General features: G+C 36.5%; 1 pseudogene; it reads left to right on the top strand.

Moving 5' to 3' along the window:
• Nucleotides 1–2,608: 2,608 nt before the first annotated feature.
• Nucleotides 2,609–13,857, top strand: LOC137734824 (probable polygalacturonase; annotated as a pseudogene).
• Nucleotides 13,858–13,958: the final 101 nt, after the last annotated feature.

Below are 13,958 nucleotides of genomic sequence, written 5' to 3'. Positions count from 1 at the left end.
AAGCCTTCAATCCATTTCCAAATGGTCCAAGTTCTAATTACTAAGAAAAAGGAATAAGCCTATATAAAGGCTAGTGAAAAAATACTGTTGACCAATGTGGGACAAGAGGGTCTCAAACTCCTACAGTTCCTACCTAAGAAAAGGAAAAAAAAAAATATATTTACTACAACCACAAGGAAAAAAATTCAAAAAAATACACCAAATGTATTTTGCCAAAGATTATGGAAAATCAAATACGCACAATACGTATGTGCCGATTTGTCCATTTTCAAATTTTCATTCAAGATCAAGCCTCTACGGCCCTTGAAGGAAAAAAATTTCATTTCTTTCAAGATCAAGCCCCTACTGCCCTTGAAGAAATGTTTTGTCCAAGAAATACGCCTCAACGGCCATTGACAAAATTCATCATCTTAATTGAAGATCAAGCCTTGGAATATGTTGAAATCGACCCTTGACGAAATTCATCATCTCAATTCAAGATCAAGAAATGCGCCTCAACAAACCTATATATGCTCCAAAACCGTCCCAAAATAGCTAGATTTAAGGCTTGGAATATGTTGAAAACTTCTTCAGAATGCCACAAACCCAAGTCATCTTGGGCTCCAAAAATCACAATTAAGCCCAAAAACGTTACTTTCCAACAATGCGTATTGCTTCTTTATTTCATCGCCAGAAAATAACCGTTTTGTGAAAAAAAATCTGATATTTTGACACGATCAAGCTAAGCGACTCACGAACGTCCTCCAATTGGAATTACTTCAAAAATCATCCATTTGATCACATTTTTCCCTAAAGGAAGTTGAAAATTGTATATTAAAAATACAATTTAAAGTATCAAATTCTTCTACAATAATAACCAAAATAAACTAAAGTTAGGATAATATGTATAATATAATATTAACTCATCATCAACGCATATATAGCAATGTGAGCTACAACTTCATCATGTCTTATAAGTTTTATCTACATTGTAAGACTCAATACGTGTCATGAAAATTCCAACTAAGTTTTTTCTCCTAACGTCAAACTTAAGATCATGAGATTCCATAAATGTACAGATTATATGAACAAAATGTCCAGATGACGATTTCATATATATACAGAGATACGTAGACAAAAATGCAGATGTCTCTTAACCTAACTAGGAAAAAGAGGAATGGTAACCTAATTACGAATTCACAATATCGAATGGGGTTAGTTAATGTGGGGGCCACCAGTTTGTGACCCGTGAATCCATGGAGTGGGTTGGCAATGGCAATGGCAATAGCAATAGCAATCCAATCCATGTCTGGGCTGAAGTAAGACGGGTGAAAGTAAGAGACCAGGAGATTGGATGAACATATGCAAATTTCAAGAAGGTGCATGAATAGTGGGATCCGCTAACTACTTTCCAACGCAGTAGTCAAAAGACTCCAAACCACAAAAACACATGAGCTGCAAAACGTAGGTGTTAGAAGAGGTCAAATTCTAAATATAAAACTAAAATTTGGCAGTTTATGTAACATTTTGATATTTTTAACTTTTGCTTTCTATTGATATGTCAAATTAAAATATTATTTTATTATCGTAAATTATTATAATAAATATTTTAAAACCAAAAACAATACTAAAAATTAATAAAATGCATTTGATAATCAATTTAAAAAAAATTGAAGTTGTTGTCAATTTTGGCACCAAGGTTTAAGGCTGCCAATCCATATCATGCCATTTTAGGTTTGGTTTTTTCAGTTGGAAAACATTGTTGCTCTATTTTTTTACCGTTGGTGTTGATTGGACATTTTAATATCACTTTTAGAGATGCTCTTAAATTGTTATTGTATGCCTAGTTAATTAACTACTAATAAATTAGGGGTGAAAAATGACATAATATTTCTTTCAATGGTTATACGCCGATATTATTATTTTAAGGTACATTAAGACATAAAAAGAATTTGAGCTCGAAACATGACGGGTTGAAAAAAAATGTCTTATCGGCCAAGGCGATTACATGCAAAATGATATGTTCTTTTAATCGTTGAGAAATTATAAATATTTGATTAGTTCAGAGGTTTGACATAAATTTCCAGGTTTGAAAGTAACTTTTTGAATCGTCTTAAAGGGCATTTGAAATAGGATAGTGGATTGTCGGCAAACCCATTGAAAATTTTGTAACCAAAAAGTAGTTCTTCTTTAAGAATTTGTAGGTCTTTCTTTTCTGCTATATATGTTGGGATCGATCCAATATAAGAAAATATATAAAACTCAGAGTTACACGATGAATTAACGGGATTGGTCTTAGAGTTCGACGCAATGTTATTAAAGAAAACTTGACCATTCATCGGGATTGTTTTTAGAGTTCGACGCAATATTATCAAAGAAAACTTGCTTATGGTCAGGTCATTTGTTAAGAATTTTGGCGAATAGATGATTCATGCAAGAAACAAACTTAATAAGTTATGCTGTCATTTTTGTCAAACTTTCTAAAGAGAGACTGTTATAATCGTCATTCTTCATTGGTGTCATCAGGCATGTCATTTTTGTCACAACTGAACCTTAACCCCATAAATACTCCATTTATTTTATTCTCCGCAACAACTAAAACAAATTCCAAGCTGCCTTCTTTTCCCGAATGGAGCTGTTGGGGAGGAGTCCTATGAAAACCCAAGTAAAACTTCAAACCATATTTCTCTCTTTAATTTCATTTCCCTGCATTTTCTCACCAACCAAACATTAATATTTTATGCATTTTATCTCCAAATTTAAGTGACTCGTCTTTTTTTTCTTTTTCATTTTAATCTATGGAAATCAGTTATAAGAAAGCAGAGAGATCTCTACACTCCCTTTTAATCTTCTGCATTCGAGCCATTAGATTGAATAAATTAACAAAGAATCAAATGGCAAAATTAATATAGGGAGTGCATGAGGTTAAAATGGAGTGCGGAAATCATTCCCTATAACAAAAACTTAAAGTGCTAATTGGATTTTTTTCCCCTTCTATTTCCTATTTGTTTCCTAATTTTTCAGGTGATTAAGTTAGTGCTAGTAGTACTTCTTGTGGTGGCCATGCTAAGAGGGGTTGAGAGCAGAAGAGCAAAAGTCCAAAGATTTGAATCGTTCGAGTGCACTGCAATGAACTGCAGAGCTCACAGTGCTTCACTCACTGATTTTGGAGGAGTTGGAGATGGAAAGACATCAAACACAAAGGCCCTTCAGGCCGCCATTAGTCAGCTGAGCCAATATGAAACAGAGGGCGGTGCTCAGCTTGTTATTCCGGCAGGGAAGTGGTTGACTGGGAGCTTCAACCTCACCAGCCACTTCACTCTCTATCTCCACAAGGATGCTGTTCTCCTAGCTTCTCAGCTCTCTCTCTCTCTCTCTCTTGTTTTTTTCATGTTTTCCCAAACATGCATATATATTCACATATATATTTCCTATTTCCTATTTGTGCGGCTTAATCATGTTGAAACTATTTGAGATAAAGGGACTTATTTACAAAATATTAGATTTTTCTTTTGTTACATTAAAGGAATTAGAATGTTGGATTAGACTTTCAATTAGTGTTGATTTCGAATTTATGTCTAAAACAGTATTATTTGGAGTTTAAGGTTAGGGTTTTAGTCTGAAGGTATGGGTAGCATAGTCACATTGGTTAGAGTATGTGTTATTTTCTTATCCAAGTTCAAATCTTTTTCACAGTAGTTTAAACATGAAATGTGTAGAATTTTAGTTTATCGAAAAATAAAATCACGATAGAATGCATGATGTTAAAAAAAGAGTTAATTAAATGTTAAAATCACTAACTTAAGAAACTAGTGTTATAGGCAGTGTGGCAGATCTATATAGGGATCTGGGAGGTCCCGGACCCGTCAACGACCTTGAATCTTTGCTTGAAATTTTTTGAGGACCCCCCGGATCGGAAGAGGAAGGCATATGCAAGCTGCAACGGCAGCGTCTTCACGAAGAAGACGACTGGGTGAAGAAGAAAGAAATGTTCTTTTTTTCAACCCTGGCCCAAAACGCTTGTTTTGGTAAATTTTTTTAATCTTTTAAAAAAAAAACATAAAGATTAAAACAATTGGCAAAACGCTCGTCCCCCATAGTCCCTTTTTTGTTTTAACTCCCCAGCCCCCAGCTCGTCCCCCATAGTCCCATCCTACTTTCAACATCTTGATGCCCCCATTTTTACATGTTCACCGAATCTCCATTTCCCAAAATTTTCAAAACCCTAACATTCTAAATCCCACCCAATATTTTTATTTTTTCTCCAATATCATACCTCAATTTGTTTCATATCTCCAAACCATCATCACTTGGTTCAAAATTGAAGTTTGTTTTTCGGTATTCTAATCTAATCTCAATTAAATTATATTAGATATTGATTGAGATTTATAGTCTATTATTGATAGTTTTATGTTTGCCTACTCATTTGATTATTGGAATTTTGTTTATTGGTTAATTGGTATGTGTTTTTGTGTTTTTTTTTATTATTAATAGTGTATTGTAAAAATAAGAAAATGGGAGATCAATAGATGAGTGACAACTTAGTTATTTACATTGAGAAAATGTTTTTTCATGTATTGGTAATGAAGATATCATACACTATTTTCAGACTGTGAAATCTCATTAGTGGATGCTTGAATTAGGATTTTATAGCTTTTAATGTTGTTATGCGTATGATTTATAAATGAAATGTACTATAATTTAAATTTTAAATGTTATTTTTGTATACAAATTTTTTGACTTTTACTATTGGGACCCCTCAAGTTTAAAATCTTGGATCCGTCACTGTAGGAATTAGTATTAACTATTCCGAAATGACGTAGTTTTAGACGTAAGCACGTAGTAATCATCAAAAAAATCCAGAATGATGTAATGATAATGTGGTTTGTTTTGTCATATTAACTCAAAATAATGAAATGTGTTTTAGGACATTAATGAATGGCGGCCTGTGCTCAAACCCCTCCCATCTTAGAGCAACTCCAGTGTTGCAAAGACCCCCTAAAGCAACTCACTATTGAATCTCCACAGTGAACAATAACTACCTTTAATGAACAGTAAATACCTTTTACATCTCTACCCCTAAACTGAATAGCCATGGCAATGGGCAATAAAATATTAGTATTTTTTATTTTATAAAATAATAAAAAATAATAAAATCAAATTTCGGATATGATATTAATCGGTCTCTTTGTACCACAATTCATTAAATAAGAAATTACAACCCAAAGTATTTGAGAAAATATAAAATTGTGGTGTAAGGTGGAAGATAAATATAAGATATTTATAGAAAAATTTAAAATTTTTTTTAATTTTTAAAATTTTTTATTTTTGATTAATTGTTTACATTTTTTATTACTTTTTTACATTTTTTTTTAATTTTATAATGTGATTGACGTCATCCTAATGTCAGCCGTGCATCATGTGGCCTCAGGCTCTCGATCCACCAATTCGAGCCGGGCCTCTCATTCGGGCCTCCCCCGATCCCCATTGCCCATAGGCTGGAGTAGATTGCTGGGGCTATTGGATCATTTCTGTCGTCGGTCCATCAGGCTCCACCTCCCGCTAGAGTTGCTCTTATGGCCGTGGAAGGGACGCGCAGCTGGAAGGTACACCAATCTCATATGGGGAACAAATCTCACTGACATCATTGTTATAGGTACCTAATTTATTTAGTTCAATTTAACTCTACACCTTTTAATTATATATGTTACGCATATATCGACTAGGCACTGTTAATTTCGCAACCATCCTGATTATTGAATTTGAATAAAGGACTAAATTTATTGAGGTCCCTTGATCATTGTAGGTGATAATGGCACAATTGATGGTCAAGGTGAGTTCTGGTGGCAACAGTTCCACAAGAAGAAGCTAAAATACACCGCCCTTACCTGATCGAAATCTCAAACCTCACTCTCCTAAACTCTCCATCATGGAATGTTCATCCTGTTTACAGCAGGTAACCAAATATACTCCTACCTAGACATGGTAATTTTTTTCACGGTCTATTAACACAACACGTAATCGATACGAAAATAACAGGTTTCAGGTCAACACGATAACCAATCGGGTCATTATCGAGTCACACCATAAAAACCCGTTAATAACGGATCCTTAACAAGTTTACATAAGAGTGACATGCGGGTAACCCATTTCGACACATTAAAAAAAGTTACTTTGATTATTTTATTTTTTTAACTACTAAAAAACTAATATATGTATATATGTATAATAAATATGTGTTATTGTATTATTATTCTATATAAATTTAAAAAAAAATTAAGTTTTATTTATTTATTATTTTTATAGCATTCTATAGGCAAAACGTGATTGCATCCTTTACGCTTTGAGGAATGGTAAATCATCATTTGAATTTTTAAAACCATACAAACCCTCACGAATGGTATTTTTAAGGGAGTTCAAAATAAATAAAGTTCATAATCATTAATGTACTAGTCTGAAAAATGTGAAAAACAATTTTTTTTTTGTTTTTGTTTTTGAAATAATATTTATGTGACAATATGATATGTATATAATAATTTAGTATTATGTTTTCCATTTTTTTGGGGTCAAATTGTGCTTTTTATTTTCATTATTTATTGATATAAAATATATTTTCTTTAACAAGTAACGGGTTTGGTCATATTATCCGTCACAAAAACGACACAAACACGAAAAACACGATACGAATTTCAGGTGTACTCCTACCAATTAAATCATTTGTAGGACATTACTAACCACATATCTAACACAAGAGCGATTAGCGAATACAGTATAGTTGCATACGTGAGATGACTATAAGTCATTGATGTATTGTAATACACAGACACTTGCATCAACGGTTCACAGGTGGTCATGAGAGCATCTTTAACAATGTAATGCAGCAGACAAATAAGATAGAAGGATCGATAAGTGCCAAATCCAATAACATAAATTTAAATCCTCTGTATTTGATTAATAAATATATGAATAATCTGCAATTAACTCCAATAGAAGCCTTTATATAGGGAAAGGAATATGGTAGTTGATGGTTTAGCAAAGTTGAATTTTTCTTTGGACTTGGGCTATGTTATGTTGGATGATCCTCCTCCTTCAATCGTTAGCTTACTTCTAGATGATATTTCCAGGGTTACTAGGACTCGGGCTATTTGTATAAGCCTTTTGGGCTGATGTTCTACCTTGTTTAATAGTTCTGCTTGGACTTTGGACCCCTTTGTAACAAAAAAAAAAAAGCTTTATATAGACATCAAACCCTAATTCTAGTAGTGATTGGAAATCTAATGAATAAAGAAACATAAAAGAAAATTCTAATTAACTAGAAAAAAAAGAAAAAAAAAGAAACCTAATCCTTGTGGGACAAGGAAAGATAGAATTACCTAAATATTCAACTTTTTCAAAACTTATTCAAATAACCCAATTATTCCAACAATATGCCTTTATGTTATAGCCTATTTTATCTGACAGGGGAAAGGGGCCGGCGGCATAGGGAGAGAAAATAGAGAGAGATGTGTTTGTAGAATTGTGTAGAGGAATGTGTGTTATTCCTCCTACGCAATGCCTTTATTCATAGTAATAAGAGGGAGAAGAAATCCTTCATCCCCAAGGAATACAAGTCCATATAGGAAAGAATAACTTGAATCAAATCAAATCTAGGATTTACACAATCACAATTAAACTAGAAAGTTTACAACACTCCCCCTTGAATGTGTAAATACTCAAATAGATTCGGCATCATGTAGAGGTTGAGGAAGTTGACATGTTGGAACTGATTCTAGGAACATGTTATTCTCAATAAGGTAGGAACTTGCATAAGGAAGTAAGTCTCACAAAAAACCCTATGGCTATGACAAAACCCAAGTAAGGACAAAATCCATAGTCTAATGAAAAATGTGTGAGTAATGTAAAGTCAAATGAAACGTCTATGGGATGTCATTAAGGATATGATCAACCCAAGGTGGGTGCCTCGTTCAAACCTAGTTAGATAGCAAAAATCTAGTGGGAAAAATGTTCCTAATCGTAGGGAAAAAGAGTACATTAAGATCAAGCAAGTATACTTCAGGATACTCCCCCTGAGTTTGACACAATTCCAAAAAGAACTAGCAATTTTACAACTCAGAAAGTTTACACATACGAATTCCTTGAACAAGCTTCTGAAACATCGCCTTTGGTAGTGATTTGGTGAAGACGTCGGCCAAATTGTCTTGTGAATGGATATGCCTGACTTCAATCTACTGATGCTTTTGTTGTTGATGTGAGAAGAAGAACTTCGGCACAATGTGCTTGGTGTTGTTTTCTTTGATGTAACCCTTCTTGAGCTGTTCGATGCATGTTACGTTGTCTTCATAGATCGTCATTGGGACATCAACGACGGGGTAAAGATCGCAAGAGCTTCGAATATGGTCCACAACTGCTCTTAACGAAAAGCATTCCCAAGTTGCTTCATGTAAGGCAAGAATTTCAACATGGTTAGACGAAGTGGCAACTAAGGTCTATTTAGTTGACCTCCAAGAGATTACGGTGCCTCCAATTGTAAAGACATAACCCGTTTAAGAGCGCGCTTTATGTAGATCAGATAAGTATCATGCGTCGGCATAATCAACAAGGTGAGAATCGACTAGAGATAAGGGGGTGCAGCATCACTTAATGATCCATAGTGATAAAACAAGCCCAGATTCGTAGTACCCTTAAGGTAACGGAACATGTCTTTAACACCAGTCCAATGTCTGCATGTTGGTGCATTACTGTGTCTTGCCAAAGATTAATAGCGAAGGAGATGTCGAGTCTAGTGCATTGAGCTATATACAATAAAGCGTCTATTGCACTTAGATAAGGAACTTCAGGCTCCAAAATCTCTTCAGCTTCCTCTTTTAGATGGAATGGATCTCATTTTTCATTTAGCAATTGAACGACCATAAGAGTACTCAAAGGCTTCGCTTTATCCTCGTTAAAGCGGTACAACACTTTCTGGGTGTAGTTTGTTTAATGTACTAAGATTTCATTCGAACAGTGCTCTATCTCGAGACCGAGATAGTATCAAGTATTTCCTAGATCTGACTTCAGGTGTGTAGCAGTTTTTGCGAGCTCTTCAGAAGTTCCAATGAGGTTCATGTCATCGACATATACTACAGCTATCGCAAAACCAGAATGTGACTTCTTAATGAACACACATGGGCATAATGCATTGTTCACATATCCCTGACTAGTCAAATACTCACTCAAACGGTTATACCACATTCTTCCGGATTGCTTCAAATCGTAGAGTGAACACCTCAGCCGAATTGAGAGCGTGTTCCGGGGTTTGGAAATATCTGATCCAGTCAATGTAAGTACTTCGAAAACTTTCATATAAATTTCCGTATAAGATCCTTATAGAGATACATAGTTACTACGTCCATCAGCTGTATACTCAGTTTTTCAGAAACTGCCAAACTGATAAGCTAACGAAAAGTAATCACATCCATAACGGGTGAATAAGTTTCGTCATAGTCAATCCCAGGGCGATGTGAAAAACCTTGCGTAACAAGATGAGATTTGTAACGCACAATTTCGTTCTTCTCATTACACTTCTGAACGAAAACCCACTTGTAGCCAACGGGCTTCACATGTGGAGAAGTAGGAGCTACAAGCCCAAACACCTTATGTTTCGCAAGCGAGTCAAGTTCGACTTGGATTGCTTGTTTCAAGTTTGACCAATTGGTTCTACGTCGACAGTCATCAACGGAACGGGGTTCAATGTCATCGCTCAACATGATCTCAGTAGCTACTACATATGTTGATGCATTGTCGACGATCATCTCATTTCTACACTAAACGTCATCTAAGCTAGCATATAAAACCAAAATCTCACGATTCTCGGAAGGTGGATTTGTCTATTCAAGGACGCTTCTGTAATCTAAAATTTTCTCATGAGTTGGATAGAATGAATAAGCGACAATCGGATTCACGGTAGGATGTTCAAGTGCCTGTGTCGTGGGTTTCTTCTTCCAGAGTTGTGAATCCTTTGAACCAAAAGGTCTGTCACACTTTTGTGTAGGGGCAGATGATTGGCTAGTCACTCATGTACGTGGATCACCAGAGTTGGTGTCCCGGGCTTCCAGGAGAAAAGTCTGTCGTATATTTGGTACATCCATCTTTGCAGGCACATTTGCAGCTAGAATATGCGATCTTGTCATTTACGTTAGATCGGTGAAAGCATCTGGCATGCTCTGAGCTATACTCTAAAGATCTAATATGCACTGCACTTCAGTTTCAAACTGAGCGGTGCAGGGATCTAAATGAGACAAAGTGGGAGTTGTCCACGATAATTCGCGTTGTTCTTCAGGAATGTTGACATTCTTATCTCCCCCTAACGACGGGAAGACTGTCTCATAAAAGTAACAATCCGTGAAACGAGCGGTAAATAGATCACCTATCAAAGGTTCTAAGTAATGAACAATCAAAGGAGAATCATATCTGACATGGATTCCCATCCTTCGATGAGGCCCTATTTTTGTACGTAAAGGCGGCGAAATCGGCACATAGACTACACAACCAAAAACGTGCAGATGCGATATGTCGAGTTCATATTTGGTAACCAACTTAAGGGTCCTATATGGTTGGGTCACAATAGGCCTTAGGCGGATCAACATGGCTGTGCAATATTGCATGACCCTAAGCAGCGATCGGGAGCTTGGTACGTATAACCAACAATCAAGCAATCATTTGTAAGCGCTTAATGAATGCCACTACCAGGCCGTTTTGGGTGTGAACATGAGGTACATAATGTTCAATTTCAAACCTAGCTGACATGCAATAGTCACCAAAAGTTTTACATGTGAATTCTCCAGCATTATCCAATCGAATAGATTTGATCGAATAATCAGGGTGGTGAGCCCTAAGCTTAATAACATGAGCCAACAGTTTGGAGAATGCAGCGTTCCTTATGGACAACAAGCACACGTGTGACCAACATGTGGAGGCGTCAACCAAAACCATAAAATATCTAAATGGTCCACATGAAGGGTGAATTGGTCCACAAATGTCCCCTTGAATCTTTAGTAGAAAAATAGGAGGATTCAAACGAATCTTGTCATAAGAAGGCTTAATAATAAGCCTTCCAATGGAACATGTTTGACATGCGATTCCTTGAGTCGAACCTAAACTTCGGGTTAGTGGATGCCCGTGTGGTGATTTAAGGATACGGCGCATCGTTGCTCGTCCAGGGTGTCCCGAACGATCATGCCAAAGTGTAATTTCGTGGTCCCAGAGGTAGGGCTAGCCACATAGTGGCTTTCTATAAGGCGTATAGTCATAGTATACAGATCACTCGGGATATGCTTCATCTTCTCTAGAATGCGCTTTTGGCCATATTCGTAGAAAGTTATGGACAAAAACTTAACTTCATCTTCTACATAGGTTTCAGTGTGGTAATTATCATCTCTAATGTCCTTAAAACTTAACAACGTTATTTCGGAACGTGGAGAATAAAGTGTCTCATCAATGGTCAAAATTGTACTATTGGACAACATTATATGTGCCTTACCGTATCATTCGATCAAGTTGGATGGGCCTGAGAGGGTTGTCAGACGTGCATTCTTAGGTATGAAGTTAGTGAAATAGATGCGTTCACGCAAAATGGTGTGTGTGGTTGCATTATCTGCCAGACAACTAACTTCCCCACTAGTCATACCTAAGAATACGAACGGAGATATAGGGATCTCAACGTTTCAACCAAAATCCTAGAAATTTGAATCGGAATTTCAAAGAAAATCTGACGAGATTTGAAGGAATCTCGGTCAATCTACGTCAGTGGACGAGCTTCAGGGTGTTGGGATGGTGACCCAAGGTCAAGGTTGGGTTGCAAACCCACCTGTGATGGTGAAGACGCCATGGAAGGCATCAGGGTTTCTGTTTCAAACCTAGAGCCCTTGGCTCCAACTTGTGGTCTCGTGGCTTGGCGTGACTGAGCCATACAGACTACAAGCCTGGGCTAGCAGCTCGGGTTTGCAACTCATATCGTGGGTTCGAAGAACCCTAGCAGTTTGCGACTTTTTTTATTATTATAAAATTCAATTGCATGCACATTCAATTCAATAATTTAATGCATGGATATATATTTGATGCAATTCATGGCAAATATAAAATTCACATAATTCAACAATTATGGATATAATCCATACACAATTTATGTAGAATCTAAAATTCGAAAAACGTAAAGTTGAATCGTGCATTATGGTGAATATTCATACTATCAAGGCTGCAAAAATATCGAGATAAAAACCGTTGTTCTGGAAGAACCTAATTGCATGATGATATGGATGAACTGGTTTGATGTAGAAAGCTTCCACCGTCAAATTCTTAAGCGCAGCGGTAGGAGCGTGCTGATAACGTGTTGTAGCCTATTTTATCTGACAGGGGAAGGGGGTCGGTGGCACAGGTAGAGAAAATATAGAGATATGTGTTTGTAGAATTGTGTAAAAGAATGTGTGCGCATTGCATTTATTTATAGTAATAAGAGGGAGAAGAAATCCTTCATCCCCAAAGAATACAAGTCCATATAGGAAATAATAACTAGAATAAAATCTAATATAAAATTTATACAATCACACTTAAACTAGAAAGTTTACAACACTTTCAATATATTTTTTTTTTCACAAAATACTTTATCGTTGAATGTAATTCTTTTTTTTTTTTTTTTTTGCATCGTAATTTTAGCCACTTCAATCGAGCTTATTTGTACTACATCACCATGTATTCATTATGAGTTCAACCACGTGGCACTCAATCAATAGTATTTTTATTTTTGTTTCCCACTTTCAAGATTATTAGATGATTAAGATTATGAAATTATGTTGTTGCATTAATATTCTTGTGAAAGGGATTACAATCATAGCTCCAATTTCATCTCCAAACACAGAAGGCATCAACCCAGGTTATAGTCAATTGAAATATCATTTCAGACACCTCATTAATTGAACTTTAATTTGTGTATTTCTTTTTACAAAATCGATGTTTTAATTTACTCTAAGTTGCATGAAAGTAGGTCTGAACTTAGATACAAGCGGCCAAGTATACTAACTGACCTAATTCATATCTCGAACTTTTGGTATTTTATTGCAGATTTTTGCACCAATACGAGAATAGAAGACTGCTACATAGTCTCAGGAGATGACTGTGTGGCTGTTAAGAGCGGATGGGATGAGTATGGCATAACATTCGGAATGCCTACAAAACAACTAGTAATCCGGCGGCTCGCATGCATTTCTCCCTACAGCGCCACCATCGCATTAGGCAGCGAAATGTCCGGCGGGATCCAAGATGTCCGAGCCGAAGACATCGTGGCCTTCCGTACTGAATCGGGTGTTCAGATCAAGACAGCCGTAGGGAAAGGAGGGTACGTGAAAGGCATATACGCGTCAAGATTCACCATGCACACAATGAAATGGGCGTTTTGGATGACCAGCAATTACGGGTCACATGCTGATGGCAAATATGATAAAAATGCAGTGCCTGAGATCAATAATATTAACTACAAGGACATGGTGGCAGATAACGGAACAATGGCTGCAAGGTTGGAAGGCATTGCCGACCACCTGTTTACCGGGATTTGCATCTCGAATGTGACAACTGGACTAGCGGCAAAAGCGAACCAGCAGCCGTGGACGTGCACTGATGTTGAAGGGATTATGAGTGGCGTGACGCCTCGCCCCTGTGATCTGCTGCCGGATCAGGGTGCTGAGAAAGCTACCGCTTGTGATTTTCCTGCAGATGATCTGCCAATTGACTTGGTGGAGCTCAGACAGTGTACGTATAGGATGAGCTGTGTAAACAATCCTGAAATCCTGTACTATTACTAGTGTTTTTCACTGTCTTCTAGTAAAAGCTAAATTATCAGACCGCCATAAACCTTGGCTATTTTTTTCCCTCCAGCAATATTTCGAGTACATGAAATTCGGAAGGAAAATGATTGTTGCACACCCTCTTTCTCCTTCGACACACCCCTG

Source organism: Pyrus communis, chromosome 5, assembly GCF_963583255.1.
Source record: "Pyrus communis chromosome 5, drPyrComm1.1, whole genome shotgun sequence".
NCBI lineage: Eukaryota > Viridiplantae > Streptophyta > Magnoliopsida > Rosales > Rosaceae > Pyrus > Pyrus communis.
This window is presented reverse-complemented; position numbering and strand designations above follow the sequence as displayed.